At 39.2% G+C, this 22,043-nt stretch overlaps 1 protein-coding gene across 1 annotated transcript in view; it reads left to right on the forward strand.

Moving 5' to 3' along the window:
* TRPM3 (transient receptor potential cation channel subfamily M member 3) overlaps nt 1-22,043 on the forward strand; it is a gene marked incomplete at both ends in the record, with an annotated part of 401,785 nt that overhangs the window by 104,819 nt on the left and 274,923 nt on the right. The gene's annotated exons all lie outside the window — the stretch shown is intronic.

A 22,043-nucleotide genomic window follows, 5' to 3' on the forward strand; every position in this document is an offset into this window, starting at 1 on the left:
AGGAAAAGTTAGAGTATATAAATGATGTAACAAAGATGTGTTGTGATTCAGTGGAGAAAAAACTACCTTTTAAGAAATATCCATCTTTCTAAGGTTGCCTGACCATGGTAGTTGTCACACTCATGGCGGGAATTTCCTAAACTTACTGTTATGCAACTTTCAAATAAAAGGTAATGCCACTGGCCACTGCCCTACTTCACTGTAAAACTGGCACAAGGTATTTTTACTACTACCCAGTGTTTTTCAGTCTGCTCTTATCAGTGCCACAGTTTCCCATTGTTTGTGGTCTGTTATGTATTTGTAATCTACAGTTACATGAAATGGTGGGAGAAAAGGAGCTGGAAAATATTTAATTCCCTCTGTAGGCAAAAAGCTTTCAAGCTTCCTCCTTTTTTGTACTTTTAAATTAGCATGCTGCTTGGTGTGTGTGTGCGTGTTTGTTTTGTTTTGGTTTTTTGCTGTGGCTAGAAATCTCTAGACCTTTTAAAGGCAAGTTTATACAGCAGTCAAGGTTGCAGATCCTGAAATAGTTGTTTATAAAGGTTATCATATCACAGCTGAGAACATCCTCTTCTATGTCAATCCCAAGGTCCACCCACACCATTTGTCTGTCTCTGACATGGGCCATTAGGGAAGACTGAGAACAGGACAAACACACAGTGAAACTTACTACGGACACTCTCCAGCCTACAGCTTTTTGGCACAAAGCCATTCAAACCTAGATGTGATCTCTCTGTATTTAACAGACCTAGATGGACTTTTTCTTTCCTCCATGGATTTGCTAAATTACTTCTGATATCCTAGTGACTTCTACATATCTGTGATGTCCTGGGACAAAGCACTCCACACCAAGTACAGGCTGTGCAGAGGAGCAGGTTTTCTGCTTGTTTTTTACCAGCTGGTTTTCTTTGATGTCTCTTTGTGTAAAGAAAAAATTTGAACAATTGTTTCCTGTTCACTTGTACTATTCCATTTGAAATTTTATTTCTTTCTATCATAGCTAGTTTGCTGATTTCTTTCCCAGGGCAATCACTCCTTGTCAGTATAATCATTCCCATTTGTACTTACAATTATCAATGTCACCATCCTCAGAACTTTTCTAGTCCATATATTAGTTTAAGATAAAGAATCAAACCCTACACAATGTTGAAAATGAAATGTACTATGGATTTATGTGGTAGAAAATATCATTATACTGTTAAGCTTTTTTCTTTCTTAATAAACCCTAGAAGCTGATTTGCTTTTTTTATCTCTGCTGAGCTCTGAGATGACATTTTCATGGAACTATCTATTTTAGTCCTGTAATCTCATTTTTATGTAGGAGAAGACACCTCAGACACTATCATTAGGTATATAAAATTAGGATTGGAGTTTATTTGTATGCATTACTTTGCTTGCGTGAAAGTTCATAATTTTATCAGTAATTCAGTCTTGAAAGGTCTTTCTGCCTTTCTCCACGTTACAGCATCATCTTCAATTTGGTGCCTAATAGCAAATATCAGTAAATTTTGTCACTCACTATTTTTTACTTTACTAGGACATTAATAAATCTAATGTATAGCATGAGACCAAAATACACTATGGAACGTTGCTGACGGTTCTCTAGCACAAGAATTTGCCCTTCAACTCAGTTCTTTGTTTCCAGTACTGTTTAGCTGCTCGTTTTCCATTTCAGCTTTCCTAGTTCAGTTTCTTTAAGGATTTGTAATACGACAGACATCTCAATTGCCTTTTGGAAACTCAGATAAGCTGTATCAACCCCACCTTCTTCGTCCATGTACATATCAAATATCCCAAAGAACTCTTGTGTTTCCAAGGAATGTCTTTCCTTCAGAAAACTATGTTGGTGGTTTACTGTATCTCTGCTTCTACTGATTCTGTTCTAGAGTAAGTTGTTTCTCAAATGTGTGAGGCTTTCTGGCCTTTTCTTCCCTGAATCTTCTCCTGAAACCTGTAAGATTTTTGCCATCACCTTTGATGCCTTTCATTTTTTCTGGTGTCATGCAGTTTCAAGCCAGATGAGTTTAAGTGTAATGTAATTTGTCCCCAGTGTTATATTATTGTTCATTTTGTCAATGCATTTTCGTCAGAAAGGATTCCAATGAGAGAAACCACCTTCTGCTGTCCATGGTGAACACAGCTATGAAAATTTGTTTGCTTTCATTTATAACTTTATCTTCTCTGGGAGATCCTTTACATTCTGTCAGTCATCTGCTGGCTTTACAAATTCTGTGACAAACTTCCTCCTCCCTAATGTGCTTAAGTATGCATGTATATGTATGTGTGTATGTGTTTATACTCTCTGCAAGAGCTTCTCAAATGCTCTTTCTGCTACCTTTTGTTTTTAACCTGCCAGAGCTTATAATTCTTTTTATTACCATTCCTTAAACATGACTTTAGCTTTTTAAAGATGCCCTCTTATTTCCAAGATCCTCTCTTATTCTGTAGTGCCATGCAGACTTTATTTCGGTCTGCCTAAAATCTTCCTGGATAGCTGCTGTGCATTTGATCCAAGTTACTAATAAACAATTTCTGTGCTGTCTTCAAACATTTTTCTCTTTTAGTTTTTCTTTATTGTTTCTTTTCAGAGAGTTTCCTCTCTAAAGCACTACCATATAGAAGTTCTTGGCTTTCCTTTTTCTCATGTAAGGAAACTGAATCAAAGTATGCTTTTCGCACCTTTGGAAAGCTTTTTACTAGAAACTTTTTGAATAATGTCCTTTGTGCTCCTCAGGACAGCTTTTTCTCTCCCAGGTTCCCTGTGTAGTTCTACCTCAGCATGGGTATTTGTTTTCATATGGACTGAATCTAATTGGAGGTGGCCACAGTCTTCTGTTGTTATCATTGTCTCTTGCCCTTCCAGACACACTGATTTCTCTAAACAAGTCACAGTCATTGTTCCTATCTTGGTAAGATGATAATGAGATTGTATATGCAAAAAAGGTACCTTGCTTATCTTAATTTTACAGATATAGAATTATTACCATCAGAATTCATCTCACTCACTATAATTTAAAATCTAAACCTAAACCCGTAATTTCAGGATACAGTAGGCTCTATTTACCTGGATATCAATGATCCACTAAGCTAAAATTAAGGAAACTCAGAATTCCCCTTTTAGCACATTTCTGGTGTTCCTGTTTGTGAAATGTAAGATACACCTTAACATTTAAACATGTCTTACATAGAATGTTATTAATGGTTAATAGCTCAAATGCTGAAATATATGTACCTACCTGTCATTTATCTTACGGATAAACAACACACAGAAATATTTGTAAAGGTCACTGTGTGGAAACGGTGACAGACCACAACATCCATTCCACGGGTCCTGTGCCTTTTTTCCTGAACGGCACATTCACACCGGAGTCTGACTTTGCTCTTCCTGTTCCTGTCCTTGTGCACAGCAATACAGCAAAGCTAGCTCAGCCGTTGCCACTGATTTACCACGTAAGGATCTTGTGTGCTGCTGCTGCTGATCACTTCTGGTTAATGTAAGAATCATACCCCTCCTTGTGTCCATTATTTTCTCAGCTATTAAGTCCTTACCTGTAGAGTACGACAGAGATAAAACAGAGGCATGAGTCTAGCTTGCAGGATTATTGTGAGTGAAGCCATCTGGTGAGCGGGCCCATGCTGCTAACGCAGATATCTGGGTTGTGGGAGTACGGTGGGTCCGTGGATTCCCTGACAGAGGGCATGGGAACAGAAGTTAGCCTGGAAGATATTAAGGCCTACCCGTGAGAAAGATGGGAGTAATGGAGTATCCGGAGATGTTAAGGATATACCCGTGAGAGAGAAGGGAGTAGAAGAGTAACATTGAGGATAGCAAAAATAGCCAATGAGATGTTACTGCTGTAACTTGTAACCAATAGTGAAGAGACACACGCACTGGTAAAACTGTATAAAAATGCACTTGTGGCAATAAATGCCATCTACTACTTTCATCCTGGAAGAACTTGGTCCATGTCATTTGTCCGTCTCAACCACGACACTGGGTTACAGAGGCAAAGACGTGCTCTGGTAGCTGTGTCAGACATGGGCAATACTAACAGGGTCAGTGGCCTGTGGGAATGAGTTTTGCTGACAAGTGGTGCAATTTATGTACCATGGGTAGTCCATAACTCTCAAGGAGCTGTGGGGCCAACTGATAATAATTCCAAAGCTGGTTAGTTCTTAGGTAGCTATTTCAGTATGGAGACCTTTTCCTCTACAAAACACCATCAGTGACTATTTGAGAACAGCAAACAGAAGCATCTCCTCAATGATAAAAAGTCAGTTAGGGCTCAGACATGAATAAAGTAATCAATACTATTTTTCACTATGTAAATTTTTAGTAAAGTAATGCTTAATTGTAATGGTAAATTTATAGGCTCCCACTTAGGCTTATTTATCCTAATTCCTCTCCTCAAAGTCAGTGCCTATAATCCTTGCTATTCTTTATTACCGGATCGCTATTTAATAAAGCACAGCAGTCTCTGATATTGAAAACTCTGAAAGCTCTTAGTGTGGCTGCATTGATCCTTTTTTAATCCAAGTCTGCCAGGAGACTGATTTGTAGCCTTTGAGTGTAAGGCATAAACAGAAGTTCTACTGTGTGGTTATTTATACATTTCACAGCAATCTCTTAAAAGTGTTGCTACCTTCACCATTCCTGTCTTGCGTAACTATTTGCATGTTGTTTACCTCCCAGTTATAACACACTGTGGAAAAGGATTTATTTACTGGATTTATTTCCTTTTCTTCTCTGTTGAATACAATTACTGTACAAAGATAACCAGTCATTCATATCCTATGGATAAGTCTACATTTCAGTGAAAGGGGACATGAGATGATTAAATAGGGCTTAAAAAAAAAAAAATAAATGGCTGAATTTTGTTTTTTGTTCTGTGAACATAAATTTACAGTCAGTAAGGTGCCAATTAAAAATTCTACTGTTCTTGTTTTTCTAAAGGGGCTGTTTAAGAACCTGGAGTTGCTGTAAACCAAACCAAATTCAAAAATATTCTTATGTAAAACACTTAATGAGTTGAAATGGACTTTGCATAAAGTCTGCCAGTTACAAAACATGGTTTTAGTTTGTAAAAGAAAAGCCAGGGCTTCGCTGTTGTGAATGTATTACCCAGCTGTATCTCATCTTAGAACTTATGTGGCAAGAGGCAAGATAGTATGGGATTCAGATGTCATTGCTGTGAGCCGAGGAGTGTTTATTTGTCTCCAAATATTTACCCACAGACTCTGAAAGTTTGAAAAGACTCCAGTCCTCTCAGTAAAAGCTGTCAGCTTCATATATAGGAATAGATTTGTTCCTTAAGACTACAGTATCAGCTCTGTCAGCAATCAGCTCTTCCTGGTCAGGAATAAGAAGTAATTGAGGCCTCCTACAAAAATGGGAAGAAGCCTCATGTTCACAGGTGTTGTTCCACATGAGATATTTGTATCACACTGTTATCTGCTGGAGGGGTAGCACAGCAATCATGGGTGATTCAAGAGGTTTCTGGAGTGCTTTGTTGGCAACTTGATGACAGAATTAATCAAGAAGCCAAAGAGCTCCCCTCTTTGCAAAGGGCTCCGTTCTACTGGATGTCATACTTACAAACAAGGTCAGAGTTGTAGGGAGGCAACTAGGAAAGCTAACACCTCCTTAGAATTAAACCTGGCAAGAGGGGTCAAAGACAACAGAAAGAGCTTTTTCAAAAATGTGGCAGATAAAACTAACACCAGAGGCAATGTAGGCCCACTGATGAACGAGGTGGGTGCCCTGGTGACAGAAGATACAGCAGAAGATACAGCGAAAGCAGTTACTGAATGCCTCCTTTGTCTCTGTCTAATCTGCCAAAAGCTGTCCTGAGGAGCCCCATACCCCTGAGGCCCCAGAGGAAGGCAGAGTTGGCCTCGGTTGATGAGGACTGGGTTAGGGAGCAGTTAAGCAATCTGGACATCCATAAATCCATGGGTCTGGATGGGATGCATCCGCGGGTACTGAGGGAGCTGGCTGAGGTCATTGCGAGACCACTCTCCATCATATTTGCCAAGTCTTGGGAAATGGGAGAGGTGCCTGAGGACTGGAGGAAAGCATATGTCACTCCAGTCTTTAAAAAGGGCAAGAAGGAGGACCCAGGTAACTATAGACCGGTCAGTCTCACCTCCATCCCTGGGAAGGTGATGGAACAACTTATCCTTGGCACCATTGCAAGGCATATCAAGGATAAGAAGGTCATTAGTGGCAGTCAGCATGGCTTCACAAAGGGGAAGTCATGCTTGGTCAACCTCATAGCCTCTTATGAGGACTTAACAAGGTGGATAGATGATGGCAAAGAAGTCGACGTGGTCTACCTTGATTTCAGTAAAGCATTTGATACAGTCTCCCACAGCATCCTTGCTGCTAAACTGAGGAAGTGTGGACTGGATGATCGGGTAGTGATGTGGACTTTGAACTGGCTGAAGGGAAGAAGCCAGAGAGTCATGGTCAATGGGACAGAGTCTAGTTGGAGGCCTGTATCTAGTGCAGTGCCTCAAGGGTCAGTACTGGCACCAGTATTGTTCAATATATTAATCAGTGATTTGGACGAGGAAATAGAGTGCACTGTCAGCAAGTTTGCTGATGACACCAAGCTGGGAGGAGTGGCTGACATGCCAGAAGGCTGAGCTGCCATCCAGTGAGACCTGGACAGGCTGGAGAGTTGGGCAGGGAAAAATGTAATGAAATATAACAAGGGAAAGTGTAGAATATTGCATCTGGGTAGGAACAACCCCAGGTTCCAGTATAAGTTGGGAATGACCTGTTAGAGAGCAGCATAGGGGAAAGGGACCTGGGGATCCTGGTGGACAGCAGGATGACCGTGAGCCAGCACTGTGCCCTTGTGGCCAGGAAGGCCAATGGCATCCTGGGGTGTATTAGAAGGGGGATGGTTAGTAGGTCTAGAGCGGTTCTCCTTCCCCTCTACTCTGCCCTGGTGAGACCACATCTGGAATATTTTGTCCAGTTCTGGGCCCCTCAGTTCAAGAAGGACAGGGAACTGCTGGAGAGAGTCCAGCGCAGGGCAACAAAGATGATTAAGGGAGCGGAGCATCTCCCTTATGAGGAAAGGCTGAGGGAGCTGGGGCTCTTTAGCTTGGAGAAGAGGAGACTGAGGGGTGACCTTATTAATGTTTATAAATATCTGAAGGGTGAGTGTCACAAGGATGGAGCCAGGCTCTTCTCAGTGACAACCAACAGTAGGATGAGGGGTAATGGGTTCAAACTGGGACACAGGAGGTTCCACTTAAATATGAGAAGAAACTTCTTCACAGTGAGGGTAATAGAACACTGGAACAGGCTGCCCAGGGGGGTTGTGGAGTCTCCTTCTCTGGAGACATTCAAATCCCACCTGGACACATTCCTGTGTAACCTCATCTAGGTGTTCCTGCTCCTGCAGGGGAACTGGACTAGATAATCTTTCGAGGTCCCTTCCAATCCCTAACATTATGTGATTCTGTGATTCTGTGACTGGTCAACAATGTAAAGGTCAGGGTCAGTCATAGCTGTGATGACCATGAGATGATGGAGTTCAGGATCTCGAGAGGATGGAAAAAATAGCAGGATCACAACTGTGGACTTGAGGAACACACAGTTTGGCCTGTTCGGCAACCTGCTTAGAAGAATCCTGTGGGAAATGATCTTGGAGATAAGAAGGGTCCATTAGACCTGGTTAATTTTCAAGGTGATTCATCCCCAATATGAAGAATGGTCTGCTCCTGACAAGCTGGAAATCACACAGGGGGACTACATGGATAACCAAGTCACTCCTGACAAAACTTGTAAATAAAAAAGAAGTTCACAAGAGGTAGAAGTGGGGTAGGTGGCCCAGGAGGAATTTGGAGACACACTCTGAGCCAGCAAAGATGGGGTTAGGAAGGCCAAAGTCATTTTGGAGTTCAATCTGGTGAAGAAACTGAAGGGTAACAAGAAAGGCTTTTATGGGTATTTCAGCAACAAAGGAAGAATATGAAAAGTGTGGGCCCATTGGTGAACAGGACAGGAAACCTGGTGACACAGGAGACAGGAAAACAATGTACCTGGTGCATTCTTTGCTTTAGTTTTTACTGGTAAGGCTTGCTCTCAAGAATTCGAGGCCACAGAGACCAGTGGGAAAGTCCAGAGAAAGGAAGACTTACCTTAGTGAAGAAAGATCAGGTGAAGGAGCATTTGAACTGATGAGACATTCACAGGTCCGTGGGCCCTGTTGGGATGCACCTGTAAATGCTGAGGGAGCTGGCTGATACCATTGTGAGACCTTCCTTGACACAGTCCTGGATAACCTGCTGACCCTGCTCTGTGCCTGTGTTAAGTATGCAGTACTCAGGTGTCTTGGGTGCACTCAATTACTGCGCAGTTGTAACAGTGAGTGAGTATTTTGAAGGATCAAAAAATCATTATTTTGAACAGTGGGGTTTTTTTTCCCTATTATTATTGGCTGATAAAATGATGAAATAATTTGACCGGTTGATCCATGTGATAATTTTTCTTAAAGTATTAATCAATCCCTCTTAAATTCTTCTTTTTACCAGTTCTAATTATGTATGTATTAGTTTCATACTGTTCATGAAATCTATGTTTAATGATATTCCAAAAGCAGCTGTATGATTTAGCAATATTCTATTTGATTTCATGAAACCTATCCTAAATGCTTAAAAATACACCTAGCATGTGCAATGCTGTGCTTGAAAAAGGTCTTTTTCCTTCTCTAATTAGAGTTGTTTAGTGACATTTCAGGTAAAGCCAGGTGTAACATCACTGGATTGGTCTTTTTAACTAAGATGAAGGTGGAAGCAGCACCAAGGCAGCACCACTGGGCTCTGAAATTTGTACTATTATAATAACACTTATTTCCATTTTACATATCATTGTGTCCAGCCCTTGTGATGTGACATCATTCAAGCTTGCTTCATAAGAAATGTTAGACAGAAGCCATATTTTAAAGTGGTCTTTGAAAAATTGTAACTTTCAAGGTAATTTCTTTCTTCTTATTGAAACAGTGCAAAAGAAATGCTCTTCATTTGCTTTGTAGAGGATAACTGTAGACAAGAGACAGCCATAACTTCATGGTATCTAAATGTTGGTACAAAACACTGATTTTCCACCCCTGCATGTACAATTGCTTGACACTCTCTTTATCCAACACCAGAGGAAACCCATCAAATAAGCTTGCTTAAGTTTCAATTAATGCATTTAAATTGTGTAGAATTTTATGTAGCATCACACTTGCATGGCATAGCATCTGTTCTTGGTTTTAACCCTTTCAAGTATTTGCACACAAATGGCCCTTGAGCCATTGCTGTCTGCACAAAACCAGTATATGTCAATTGTGCTGGTTGATGGCTATATGTTAGGTAATGTGTTTAATGGACCGCAAAACCATTGGATATCAGAGGAATACGTTGCTTAACCAGTTTTGATAAACCTACCATCTAAAATATGAGGAACAAAAGTTGCATAAAGATGTGCTAAAATTTTCCTCTAATAAGATGCTTACCAAACTTCTAGCAGGGTGTATGTAACCTTTTACCACTGTAAGGTTTATTTATCACTTATGATTGTATCTGACTAATAACACAAATGCAAATATGATTATCTTGCCTGTATGATGCCTTTCTATGTGTGTTTTGATACAGGTTGTTTATAATAGAAAGGATGACCTTTTTCTTATAGGTGCAGGTGTCTAGTTTGGTCAAGCTGGGGTAGGACAGGACATAGGACTCTTGAGATTATCTTGTTGCACTTGTATGAAGTAGCAGCATTCTTAAGACTTTAGCTAACATGCAATATCATTCTCTGGTAAACCAGCCACTCAAGTGTCTTCTGTTATACATCATGGGAGCAATAATGCATTTGAACATTATTGTCACAAAATTTCAGGAGAGATTATTAATGCTGATGGCTCTAGATTAAGGGATTTCATTTCTGCTGTACATTTTCTGCTCCTTCCTGGAGGACCGAAAGATGCTGCAGGCAGACTCAAGCTTGTACTATATTAGTGAAGTTGGAAAGTGTTCAGTAGTGTCAATAAATTACATTTCATTAAGTAAAATATAGTAATGGGCTGTAGAAACTAATATACCAACTATATATGCCAAGAAAAACAAATTCAGTTAATGTTTTATAGGTGTATAATGATGTTTTGGTACAGAATCCTTCCCATAAAAGTAGTATGTTTACCTACTTAATGCTCTTACAGTACTACTGAATTTCATGAACAGTGGCCACAAATATTTATACAAGCAAGTAAAATTACATTTGGCTTATACAGAAAATTAGTCCCCAGGTTGCTCTAACACACCTAGAAAAAGGAGCAAAGGGAACCAAGACCCCTTGGTTCTCATTGTTGCACATCCAGGCCATTGTTCCAGATCAGAAGGGGAGACGCACAGGACATGAGGGAGGAGACAAGGGGCCACAAAAGGGTGCAGTTGCCCAACTGTGGACACATGCAGGGTGAACATTCCTCTCACCTGCTGGTTCTGCTTCAGGAGCAGAGGCTGCAAAGTTCATGCCTTCCCAGTATCAGCCTAACCTCTGTGGTCATAAGAGGAGTTTGCAGAGGAGTTTGCTCATGGCTGAGTTGCAGTCCTTGAAGCTTGTGTATGTGGCTTACAGAGGAACTTTGTGTTGCTGCATTAGATGTAAGTATTGAATTCCACTTTAATCTTATTGGGCAGCCCTTGGCTAAGTAACTCTCCACTGGGGATCCTCCATGAGAAGATCCCCCAAGGCCCCAGTGTGGGTCTAGAAATAATGAATCCACCCAGTGTCAGGCTGCCTGGCAGCGTGTCACCCAGGCATTGCATGGCTGATGCCTGGGAACTTATTCTCTCTAATGGAGAGTTCAAGGGAAGATTCGTTTATGAGCTTGTCTGGTTTTTTTTGTTTGTTTTTTCGTTTTTTTTGTTTGTTTGTTTGTTTGTTTGTTTGTTTGTTTTTTCTTTCCTGGCTCTCAGTCTAAAGCAGTAAGCTCTACTCAGAACAGTTTTCATAGAGGCTGCAGTTGTTGTCAATAGCACTTGAATTCTTAACAGCCTATTAAACTTATTGAAATGATTGTATCTTTCTTCCCTCAAAATCTCTTTCCAAGGTAGATTACATTTATTTGACAACAAAATGCTAGGGAAGTAACTGATACTCATTTTGGAAAAAATTCACAAAATATCTTCTCACTGTTTCCATTTTGTACTTGGAAATTGCCTCATGTGTTAATTTAGTATATTAATATAAATACCATGCTACGCCTCTCAAGTCAAAAGCAAAATGAAAGTATGTATAACAGAAATGCAGTTTTGGTAATGCTCAGTATATTGAAAGCAGTCCCTTTTCCCTAGGTAAAAGAGAAAAAAATGAGGTTGCCTGTGCCCAAAGCAGTCCAGATGGAATCCCAGTAGGCAGCATACTAGTGTAAATGGAAGGAGTTCTATTTATTTCAAGCAATGTTCGCTTCACATTTCTGTTATTTTTCTTTGCTTTCCCAACTATGGCATGCTAATATTCAATTACTATGTCTTCAGGGATTTTTAAATTTCCAGTGTGCTTTGTCATAAAGAGCTTCTACATTTTCCTTGTATTAAAAATATGTTTCCTTTTTGACAACGTGGGTTTCAAACCACTGCAAAAGGCTTTTGTTTTCCTGTATGCTTCAATATACTTGAAATATTATACATTCTGCCAAATAAAATACCTCAGGTAGCAAACCATCCTATCCTGTTACATTCTTTAAAGTAATTTATGTAAGCTGTGCTGTAACAACTTTCTGAAGCTGAAAATATAAATCTAGGTTGTCATGGATACACGCGTGAGAAGACTTTCTTTATAAATATATTATGAGTCTGACAATTTATTTTTAGTACATAAAAGTAGACTTTTCAAAAAAAAAAAACCAACGTAATATATAAGTAGGGTCATTATTGGTAACTGTGATTGCACTTAACTATAATTTATTTTTGTTCCTGTTCATAATCTCAAAATATTTTTAAACACTGAGGTTTATGTGGGTGTCAAAATGGCTGATGAGAACCCTGGGCTTTTCTTTCACTTGTCTGAACCCCCTTCGCAACAAGTATGCCTGAAGTGCAATTTGTATATTGTTTACCACCCATTAGAAAGTCAAGCTTTTTTTGTCTAGCACAGGGCCCAGCAGTGCTTTCAGATCTGAAGATATTTCAGCCAGCATTTTTCTCTCCCAGTAGTTAAACTGCACACAGTAATTATAACATGTAGCCGGATAACCTAAATAATTCATGGAACTTTCAAGTCAGTAGATACCTTCTGGTATCATATCTTGTATTTTGCACTGCCTTCTCTGCTACATCAGTAGTGCAAGAGGCAATGCCCTGATATGTGATCTTCTGTTACTGTTGATTATAAACCAGAAAGTTATAAGCCTGTGATGAAAACTGATAAGCCTGTGATAAAAAATAATTAAGAAATAGGCAAATATACTGTTGTGAAGAGTTCACAGTAATAAAATAAAAATATACTAAAAAAAAATGCTTTTAATGCTTTTGATCTGTAGGTTTTTATAGAACACCAGAGGAGATACTAGTTTAGACCTCTCAAACTGGATATGTCTTGAAGTAGAGTAAAACAATATAAAACAAAACAAACCCTTAAGGAGGATAAATGGGTGACTTCCATAGAATAGGCAAAAAAAATTAACAATTATTTAGAGAGTCACATTTCTTCCAAGAGTACATAAATGTTAATCTCCTGCTTGTTGCATGAACTGTGGTAAAAAAGCAGACTGTATTTAGAATTTGTGCAGTTCTTTTAATGGAAACATTATGTTAACTAAATTTTTTTTAAAAATTCCACATATGAAAATACACTCCCAAGAGGTGACTCATTTGAAGTTTTTATTAAATGTCAAATAATCTTGGAAAATAGGTATCAAAGATGCATATGTCAATATTTATACAAATGTTCATTGTTGTTTTCCAGAAGGCTTTTCTTCCAAGAATTCCTGACTTGCTTATGTTTGTCCAGCTTCAATAGTCAGTTTTAATTTTTTTCTCCTCTGAATTAGTTTAGCAGCAGTAGCAAAATGATACATAAATCATAGCCCTAGATGCTCTGTTCCATTAAGAATCAGAAAGTCTTCTTTTGAGTCTGAAAAATAATTCATGACTCGTGTCCTAAATACAACAGATACTTCATACATAACACAACAGAGGCATAAAGTCTAGTGCTAAGATACCAGGAAGAATATGTTTTGTTTCCCTTCTGGAACTAAGGCATAAATCAAAAAGTCAAAATTTTTGAACTAGAATATTAAGGAGGTGCTAAAAAGATGAAACAGAGAGTGAAATCACACAGTCCTGGAGAGAATCTGTCATTTGTTAAGGCTGCCAGCATCACCATTGTTTGATGAAATAGAACATGGGATTACTACATTAGAAAATTGCTATATCTCAAATTTATTTTCAGGTTCTAGTGGCAGAGAAGGGGCCTTAAACAAAATCTACATGTACTGGTTTTGCTTGTGATTTGAAAATCTTATGGATAAGGATTCATAAATAGCAGTAGAATTAGTGGAATTGTACAAATCATAGGACCTAAATAACAGAGTGCTTTAAAAATTAATATTCTGCGTGTATTGGATGTTACAGGATTGTCTACAACGAGGGCATTAACCTGACAAAGACTTGCTCAGTATGCCAAAAAAACCCTCTTAGAGAAGCTCCTTCCAGCAGCTCTATGTTGCCAGTGGGATCTGCCCATTTAGTGTTGGTACGAGTGGCTCAGTTTTCACAGTAGTGATGAGGGAGCCATGAGCACAGTGCAGTGTTAGAAAATACATGCTTCAAGCTATTGCAGAGGCAACTGCATAACTGAGTGACACTCAAATAATCCTTTTTTTCCGTTTCTTTTGCTTTTTTTTTTTTTTTTTTTTTTCCTTCTCCTGTGGATTCTGCTGTTGCTACATCTGAATAGTTATATGTATTCTCTTTGGAGATGTGGAAAAGCATGGGCAGCTTGTCTCCTTAAATAAACGAGTAGTTAGTCTGTCATGAGTAGTACTATAGTTGTGCTCTACCAAAAAAGATAGATTCTTCTGCAGTGCAGTTTTATATTCCAGTTCCACTCTGCTGTCTCATTTAAGAGTTCAGAACTGCATGAATATGGGACTATTGTTGCTACTCATTAAGAGGGTACACAAAGAAATATTTAAAAATGCCCCATGAAAGTAATACAGTTTGGGCAGGTGTTTTTGGAGTATGAGTGATGGCTTTTCAAATGGGCTGATTTTATTAATTTATAAACAATGAAACAGATGTGATGCAATGTAAAAATAACAATGAGGATTTAATTTCTGATTTCCTGATTTCTGTGGTGTCTTTTGAGCAAGGAAGTAAACTATGTGTTACATCTGAGCAGGAAAAGGGTTTAAATCTTAAAACAACAGCAGCAACAAAAGGGATTGAAAAAGACAAGCAGAGGTTTTTTCTGTCCTTTGAAGAAAAAAATACTGGAAAATATTTCCACCTGATGAGCTATTTTTTCCAGTCATTTCCCAGGTATCTACAGTCACAGGATTTCAGAAATACAACATTTAGCTGAAATACCAGCCTCCAGTAAAAAGTTGCCCATGATATAAGACACTATGAGAGAACGCCATACTTAATGGTCTTATATGTGCTTGTTAGGTCTGAGTCTTCTGTCAGAGCTAGAACAATTTTTACTAAGTCGATGCAGACCATTTCTCTAACTTTTACAGGCATCTGCCTTGTTTTCTTCAAACAGCATACCAAGGAATTGGTTAGGAAAGTGCAAGCTGAGACTGTGGCTTATTTGATACAATTGATGCTCTTTTTACTGTTGCCCTCATCTGGCACTTTTTGTGTCACCCATCTGTTGTGTCTGGGTAGGAAACTAGATTACTGTCTCTGGAGGGCATGAACTACTTTTCCTGTATCTTTGATCTGTGATCAGTGTAAAAGGCCCCAAACTTTGATTTTGTTCCCAGTGTGCCACTGAATGTAAATACAAAATAAATGCAACAGATGCTACCGGAAACACCTATATCACACCATCCAGAGTTTGTTGCTGTCCAGATGGGCTTGTAATTGTCCCAGTGAAAATGCAGATGTAAAATTGCAGGTGTTTGTGAGCCCAGAATATAACAAGAACATATGCGAACTTGGTATGTGTCTTTAAAAATAAACCAAATCCAAACCTGTGAAGAGCTAAAAATATTCTTGCTTAAGGTGGTCAGCTTGAAAGCATATTTTAAAGTAGACCAGAGGAGTAATTTCTATGGATTAGAAAAGTGCAATTTGGAGTAGTACTTTTTGTTGCATAACTTCATCCAGACTTGCCATACCTCTTGTTTAATTTCATGAAGATCCCAATCTTACACTTTTCCTTATGCTATTCTTTAAAAGAAAACCACAAATTGCTCAGGGGACACAGAGGATCACCCGCTCTGTAAGTCATCTTCCCATTGCATAATATAGAAGACATTGCTGCTCAAAATGTGTGAGGAAGACATAAATACAACTTCTGTGCAAGCTTGATTTTCCAGTAAGTCTGAAACTTCCGCAAAGGATTTCCTAACAAAAGTTCAAGTATACAGTTAGTTAATTTGTAGTACCTGTGTAATAAGCAGAATTTTACCTCTCTACCAAGGACTTTTTGCTGTTAGCTACTAGCACTATGCCTGTTTGTGTTAAACTGATGTGACAGTCTTCGTGCAGCTGCTTCTGCAGTGCTGCCTGCTTTGTCACAGAATCACAGAATCACAGAATGTTAGGGATTGGAAAGGACCTCAAAAGATCATCCAGTCCAAATTCCCTGCCGGAGCGGGAACACCTAGATGAGGTTAGTGTCTATCTGTTCTGGGCCATCAGTCACCCGGTATTTCCTTGTGACTGTGAGGGTGCCCCAGGATGGTCTTTGGAGTTTGGTGGCTGAACCGTTCACCAGCAGGCACCCTTAACCATAATCACTTGGTGGCCAGATTGGCTCCTCAAACCGATATGAATATTGGTACACAGCTAACTGAGCAGCTGGAAATATACTAAAGGCAGCAAAGGAATATCTATCTTTGCTGAGAATGGTAAAATTTAATGGAAGGGAATTCTCTGGGAAAAAATAAAAACAAACAGGTGGGTCAGTAATCAAACACTGAATGTACTCAAGCCTACAAATCTGAGACACGTGGTTGCAGGAGGATTAACCATCAGAGGTGGTGTCTGCTCTAGGGTAAGGCCTTTGCCTCTGGGCAAAGGTGGGGGGGATGCAGATGGGTATGCCATACACGTGGAAAATACGGTTATTTGGGTTCTTTATAACCCCATAGCAGAAGGCAGTCAAGACTTTTATAGTTCTTTGCCACTTTCAAGGCATACTAAACTACTTTCCAGTTCTGTTGGACTATGAGTTGAGGTGAGAAAAATGCTCTTGTTGCATACTGCATCTGTCTGCAGCAAATTAAGAGAAACACCGTATTGCAAGATAGTTGCAGTGTAGGGTTTTTGTTGAAGTCTTTAACAGTTGGGGTAAAATGCCCCCTTTCATGCAGTTTCTTTTTTTTTTTTTTTGCATTTTGTTTATCAAGATAATCAAGACTAGAAAATGTTTCCATTTATCTATAGAAAAATATTACACCAACATAACTCAGCCAAGTTGACATCTGAGCTGGAAATGATAGAGAAAATGAGGTTACAGGTCAGAACTGAGAAAGCATTAACACAAAGTTAAACAGTGCAGACAAGAAAATCATGGTGAAGATTGAGAGAGACTTTTAGCATAATCAGAACTTTGAATGTTTGAGCAACCTAATTTCTGTCCTGTGTTGGAGAGGTTACAGAACTGACAGTTTGCCTACACTTGAAAGTCAATTTAAATTAAGATAGATTGTAATTTAAAATGCAGTATTTGTTTCCAAGTAACAATCAACCATGGACATTTCTAGTCCCAAAGTAAAAGTGTTATATGCCTATGTGTTTTAATGTGTTTCAAAGATAAACTCTAAGAGGCTGAAAACTGCAATTATAGAGGAGTGTGTGCTGAAATACACCATTCAAGGATACGGCTTCAATAGTTAAGGGTAGGCAGGTTTACAAGCACCCAGAGAGCAACTGAAGATAAAACAATGCAAATTATCAGGACTTTCTGTCGGTAGTTGCAGAAATGAAACCACACATAATGGTTAAGGCTGGTTGTGACATATCTGCTCAAACTTCTGTTTCTATGTGTATAGTCAGACTTCGTGCCTGCACCTCCACTTGCTTATTTTTGGAACTGGGATCAATCTAACAGGGTCTCTAGGAAAACACCTCTAACAAGGGAGCATTGTGTGTGTCTGCACTGCCCAGATCACCCGCTGTCTTCTCACAGGTCTCTTCCCCTGGGTCTCTGCAATGGCTGTGTGCTGTGTCACTCCTCAGATCTTTTGTGGTCACCTAGATAAGTGCATTCCCAGGCATAAGCCAGGTGCAGATCAGTTAAAGGTGACCTCCAGGTGGCAGTGAGTAGGCATGTATCATAATTTGTATTAACCATACAGCTATAAAACTTAACAGAAAGAATACCCTTTATTCTGGCTTGTCAGTCAGCTACCAAAAGCCATACTTTATAACTACATACAGTGATGTTTATGTATGTACTTGAAGCCATCTACAGAATTGCCTGCATCTAGGACAAATTAGTTAATTAACATATAATAGCTATATAGACAGTCTGGGGGAGAGGAAGTAATGGGTATGAGCATGTGGCAGAAGACCTGTGAAATACCTAAGCAAAGATAACAACATAAAAGATACCTCAGGCATGCTGTGAATAGAAAAGATACAAAAACAGTGGAGAAATTTTAAATTAATTTTCAGTTGAGTTAAACTTCAAGAAAATCTAGGTCCATAAAGCTGTTATGGCAGGCATAAAATTAAGCATAATTTATCCTGACTTCATAGCATATCTTCGTATTCTCTGATTTTTTGCAAAAAATCACACAAAATGAAGGTAGATAAATAAATTGAAATCTGAGTGTGCTGGAAAAAAAGCTATTGCTGTCATAAACATAGGCTTCTCGTGATTGATGTACTCTTCAATATTGCTTAAGTTACAGACCTGCAAAGTGACTGAGTATTAAGATGGCCAGTACTTCTTAACCTGCGAAATGCTTTGTTAGCACTGACATTTAAATATGAGCTTCCGAATTACTTCTTTTTTTTTTCCATTGCCCTCTTGCCATTTCCTTCACAAACCTAGGAGGTGGCCGGAGGTGTTATGAAGAGCTACTGCCTCTTCTTCTGCATGTCTCTGTAGCATTCCCATGATGAGCACTGCAAGCAAAAGAGGCACAAGGGTAGCTCTGTTTTCTCTGGTATTTGCTACCCCACTGGGCAGTGCAAGCCTTTGGGGAAGCAGAAAAGGTGCTTGAGGAGCAAGGAAGGCTTGGCAAAGTGGCGCTGGAGCTGCACTTTGAAGATCTATCTTTCTTCTCACATCTATTTATGTACATGGGAAAAATGGGTGTGATATGGCAACACTCACCTGCCTCCACCTGATGTTTGACCCCAGTTGGGCAGCAACTGCACAGAAGAGGTTGCTTTCTACTATGCTGACCAATACAGCTTTCTGTTTTCCTTGTCCTGCCCCTTCTACTTTTCATTTACACAGTTTCTCTTATTTTATAAAGGAATTGTGAACCAGGCAGGATAGGAGACCAGTGACTGTGTTTGTCATCTGTAATACCTTTCTGTTAAATGTTTGCTCTCTGGTGTGCTGAGAGTGGTCTGGATGTTAATGGGCTTCTCAACAAGTTTTCATTCTGTCACATTCCCAGAGATGTTAAAGTTTACTGTATCAAAGCTTTCTAAGTGTATTATTATTATATTGGATAGCAGGAATCTACAAAGAGGTGCTTTTAAAAAATGCTTTCCATGAACAATAAGTTTAAGAAGAACAGAAATCTCTCTGTATTGCAGGAAGCAATGAAATTTGTCTTTTATTTCCTATGTCTTCCTGTGGTACCAAAGGTGCTCCTTGGCAAGATACAAAGAACTAGATGTGAATACTGATGGTGCAGTAAGCATGCTTCAGGGACAAAGTGTTTTAATATAACAGTGGCAGCTCTGTCTATTAGCTCTCGCCAAGTAGCGTCTTAAATCCTAGTGGGATTGCTACATCTTTTCATCTCCTGATGGGCCTCAGATTGTAGAAGAGCTCAGCTGAGCACTTTCTTTTTTCAACAGGGTAGAATAAGAGACTCAAACTCTGACTTTTTCACTGAAACGATAAAAAGCCCTGCAAACTAAACAAAAATCTCTCCCTGATCTTTCACTATCTTTTTAACCATATTGTCACAACCTCTGAAAAAAGGCTTTTCAGGGTTTGCCTATTTGCTTCCTATCGCTTCACCAAAAATTGGTGGACGCTACCGCCAAAACAAAGAAATCTACCCAACTTTTCTCAAATTTACACTCGAGATCCACAAAATCTCTGCCTATAGATAAGTGACATGCAATAAAGTTAAAATGAACTAAAATGAAGGCCAAGCAGGGATTAAATGATCTATTCAAAGCATCAAAGAATGTTGTAGTGGAAGTGAAGCTCACATGTCATGATAATGTCCTGTTCATCAGAGCTTCCTTGTTGCCACTGACAGAAGTTAGAATACTTGCACTCACTTTCTGCAAATACAAATGACTAGGCAAGGCACAAGGCCACGGAAAACAGGCCTGTGAAAGAAGGTTGGTGTGTATTAAACACTGCAGCACATAACAGCTCTTGTCCCTAAGGTACTGTTTGCAGAAAAAGGCAATGATGGAGCTCATCTCAAAGACATGAAGCTCTGTGGAAGCTAGAAGATACATTGGGCTCACTATTTTTAGTTTATTAAAGCTATCTGTTATGTTTGTTTATTGTCTTCAGCTCTGTAGCCTCCTCAGAGATTTGCTACTCTACTCATTGAAAAGAAGGGCAGCATGCTATGATTCCTGTCTTCTTTGTCCCTAGCACATAGGCTGAGCATCCTGGGTTATGGCAGATGCCTAATACAACACAAAAGTGACCTTTCAAGGTAATGATGAGTCTAGTAGCCCCTCCGCCTACCCCCCAATAAATTATTTTCTGATCTTCAAGGGTGAAGAAAAGTTATCAGCATGGACTGGGGGTGGAGGACAGGGGAAACATACGGTCTTGGTAGTGTTGGTAGTCTTTGTTAATTATTTGTTTGAGTCTTTTGCTTTCCTTTCACTATGAATTCCAAAAGCTTAATCATTGGATATTATTGGAAATTACCATGCTGCACACATTTTAAGGTGCATGCTATTTTAAATCAGACTTTTTTTTTTTTTCTGCTTACTTAATTTTAACTCTTTAATGGAATCTTAGAAAAGTAGTTTCAGAAAATCGTATTTGCTTAGTCACATTCCATTTCACTATCAACAGCAAGGTTTTTCCCTCCTTTTATAAAACAAATACAGTCAGAGTTCAAGCAAGAAGGCATTTAAATCTGTATAATATAAACTAGCTGACCAGTCATAACCAGGAGTTCATCTGCACAAGTTTTGTCGCAATGAAATGGCTGCTGGCATTCTACTCATTCTGTTCCACAGACAGCCCACGGTCTGATCTCTGCGCCTTTGATGTTTTATAAATTTGCCACATACAGTGGGGAGGAAGAAGTGGGAGCAGTCTTCTGGTCCAGAGTCAGCCTTGCATTATGTTCTGGGACATTATGTTCTGGGCAGAAGACTTTTGTATCCAACACTGATGTTGAATAAGAACATTCACAGAATAACTCAGAGGGTCCAGTGAGGAGGACTTCAAAAGAAGCATAAAGGTACTTGGCTTTCACTTCAGTGCACACAGGCTCTTCCTACGTGGGCCCCAATATGTTGTCTTTGGAGAATATCAAACTATGAACCAGGGCAAGACTTCCTTTGGAGAGAAAGACTGTGGTGTAAACACCAATCCTTATGTTGTTCCACTGGGATATCTTCAGTGATTTACCTTGGAGGATCTGATGGTATTGGCTGAGGAACTGAGTTTCCCTGTTGTCCTGTTTTCTGTCCTTGAACAAACCTTAGAAAGCATTTCATATTAGAGAGTTTTAGATTTGTGACCCTATTGCAAACCATTATAGACAGTAATATGTAAACCAGGCAGATCAGCCATGGAAACAATATTTTTCATTGCTTTTCATTTTGATAATTATTTTGCTGATGAATGTAAACAGAATAATAAGAATAAATAATAGAGGAGAAAAATCTGTGTGTTATTTGGATTAAAAGGAAATACAAAAATGGCAGTCAGTGAAATCTAGCCAAGTAAGTTGAATGTTTATTTTCTAACCTGAGGTGCAAGAGATTTAAACTTTACTGGGAAGTGGCTGTTTTCCTCCATAATCTGAGTAATAGCTGGTCATTACTGCAAAATGAAAAATTCATATTGCTTTATAGGATGTTTGCTTTTGCACTTTCTAACTCTTCCCTCATGTACTCTTCACCCCTCCAAAAAATAGTGGGAAAAAGATATTTCTTCTTTAGCTGGACAGATAGCTGGCATTAAGAATACCTTCATTAGCTGGGAAAGCCAGTTACCGCCCCAAATGAAACATGGTTTGCCATACTTGAATTGCCCCAGCACTGTTACTTCATGTGTTTGCCTGTCTTTAAAAGAATTATTATGCCACTAGATTTAATACTAAAATGAACTGAATTCTGAACTTGGATTGTTTTTGCTTTTTTTTTTTTTTCACTAGAATGTGCATGTTAACACTCATAGTCTCATAGCACAGCTTCTAACCACTGCCACTTACTGCTAACGCTCCAATACTATGCCAGATCAATGAAACTATGCTTTCTAGGTCCATCAGTAAATCAGGAGTGAATTATTTTTTTTCCCCTCTCAGTCTTTGCTGAGCGTTGGCCCCTCCCCTCATGCCGGTTTCCCTCTCCTCGCAATGCTTTGGGAAAGAAAGTGCAAGTGCCCCTCCGCTTGCTTTATTTAAATTATCTCCTTTCCGCCCTGCTTCTCGCCTGGGGAAGCGGAGGAGCGAGGCGGATGG

The sequence above is a fragment of the Streptopelia decaocto genome (assembly GCF_964273445.1).
Source record: "Streptopelia decaocto genome assembly, chromosome: Z".
Lineage (NCBI taxonomy): Eukaryota > Metazoa > Chordata > Aves > Columbiformes > Columbidae > Streptopelia > Streptopelia decaocto.